The sequence below is a fragment of the Phoenix dactylifera genome, chromosome 9 (assembly GCF_009389715.1).
Source record: "Phoenix dactylifera cultivar Barhee BC4 chromosome 9, palm_55x_up_171113_PBpolish2nd_filt_p, whole genome shotgun sequence".
NCBI lineage: Eukaryota > Viridiplantae > Streptophyta > Magnoliopsida > Arecales > Arecaceae > Phoenix > Phoenix dactylifera.
In genome coordinates this window covers 11,376,412-11,378,769 of record NC_052400.1, presented here as the reverse complement: position 1 = coordinate 11,378,769, position 2,358 = coordinate 11,376,412, and the positions used below count along the sequence as shown (strand labels likewise).

The window sequence follows — 2,358 nt, the reverse complement described above, 5'->3', positions numbered from 1 at the left end:
TACATAGATGTACATCTTGAGGAACACCTAGGGAATCATGTCCTAGGGTTCCTACATGGAACGTCCTCCCAATGAAAAATTATTGCAATCACTAGGCTCGACCCTCTTTGCTGCTCCTCATGCCTCGGTCGTAAAAAATATGATCTCAATTATTCTTCACCACGTTATTTTTTAAAGGACAAGATCTCCTCCAAAATGACTAACCGGAAGTTATTTTTAGGCTCTTTAGTCATATATAAGTACTCAAAATTTTTTCGAAGAATAACTAATATGGGACTAAACACACGCCCCCACGAATTCTCACACTATAAAAGGCCTTTTTCTCACTCGCATACCAAATCTACATCGCGAGTAATAGGCTGCACTCGCTCTCCTCTTTGTTAGGCTCATCCAGACTTGCCAAACATTTTCCGCGCTCACCCGGCCAAGAGTAAAAAAGATTTTATGTTCTTAGGATTTTTTGATGCCCAAGCCACCTTCCTTTCCATTCCTGTCCCAGTTAACCAAGCAATGCAGGCCGCTAATGTTCTCCGTTCTCCTTTCCCTTCCAAAGAAAAGCTCTCTTAAACTGATCAATTTTGTTCAGCACCAATTTTGGAAGTCTAAAAATGGACATGTTATAAGAGGGTAAAGCAGACAGTACAACATATGCTTTCTAAAGAGAGAGTACAGCATATTCTTTCTGATCGTAGTTATCAGAGTGAATCAATCACCTACAACTCAAACTCAAACTCAAACATATGCTTTCCAATCATCTTTGCTTGCGGATGGAGATTTTAAGCCAAAACAAATAAATCTTCTGGTCTGCTTTGCGTTTTCCTTGATTCATTGGTTATTAGTCCTATCTTCTTACTTAATATAACCTTTGATCTGGACATAACAAGTCATTCTGTTCCTCTTTTAAATAGTTGGTTAGCTACTCTACTGGACAATTCCTTCCTTAGTTACTCCTTACTTACGTATCTCGAAAACCCTTTCAAATCACTAACTAAAGCTAGCAATTAATCTTTCTCAATCACTTCAATTACCATGGTTCAAGCAAATCATAAATTTGGATTAATCTGCAATGCTTTTTAGTTAACCTACAATTTTCTTCAGGGTTCCAAGAGAAAAAGTTAAAAAGGATGCATGGAACTGAATACCATCCAATCACAACAGCAGAAAATAGTTATAAGACAAATATCTATTATATTTTTTAGAAAAAAAAAATACAAGTATGGAGATGATTTCAACAAAATCCGAAAAACCCAACGAAACTATTTACTCTACTGGACAATTCCTTACTAATGTATCTAAAAAACCCTTTCAAATCACTAACGCTAGCAATTAATCTTTCTCAATCACTTCAATTTCCATGGTTCAAGGAAATCATAAATTTGGATTAATCTGCAATCCTTTTTAGTTAACTTACAATTTTCTTCAGCGTTCCAAGAGGAAAGTAAAAGGGATGCATGGAACTGAATACCATCCAATCACAACAGCAGAAAATAGTTATAAGACAAATATCTATCATCTTTTTCAGGAAAAAAAATCCAAGTATATGGAGATGGATTTCCACAAATCCGAAACCACAGCCACCAACCATCAAGCACGCTCGGTGGGACTCGAACCCACAATCGTCTGATTAGAAGTCAGACGCCTTATCCATTAGGCCACGAGCGCTTCCTAACGAAGCCAGAATCGTAATTTATAAACATAGAATATTTACGAATTGCCATATTTCCCTAGCCTGCAGCTCTGTGAGTAAATCGTTGGAATATAGGACGGATAAGATGAAGAAGATTGAGACGGATGAATCATCTGTGCTTCTCTTGGAATGTGGCATGCCAAGTGTTGCATCTACCGTTGTGGAACGATCACTTGGTGTGATGAATTAAGAAGGCATTTGACGAGAAGATTCCCCAAAAAGATTATGACCCGGTTAAGCAATCGATATCCCAATTTTGCCCACCTTTTTTCCCCGGGTCTGCGCTTGCATGTACTGTACGTCTGAACCATGACTTTTTCACGTAAGGATACGAGCTTTGCATAAATTAGATGGTGATCCATTATCAGATGGCTGACTGCTTCCCTGGCTAAATTACTACCAGCATATTGCGTCACATGTTGATTGATGCCTACACTATAAAAAAAAAAACAAGTTTTTTTCGACTATAATTTGCTAACGCTAGAAAAAAAGCGTCAGTAATTTAGTTACTGTATCAAAATTTGTCGATACTTTTACCATCATCGGTATATTACGAAGTTTAAAAGCGTTAGAAGTGGAGGAAGGAGAACTTCCGATATATTTTGGTAAGCATCGTCGGAAGCCAATAAAAAGACGATGCAAATAAGTATTGTCGGGTTCCCTATATTCCA

General features: G+C 37.6%; 1 non-coding gene across 1 annotated transcript; it reads right to left on the bottom strand.

Moving 5' to 3' along the window:
* Window positions 1-1,589: 1,589 nt before the first annotated feature.
* On the bottom strand, window positions 1,590-1,662 carry TRNAR-UCU. The gene has a single exon. It is a non-coding gene; the product is annotated as a tRNA-Arg (tRNA).
* Between the last annotated feature and the right edge of the window lie 696 nt (window positions 1,663-2,358).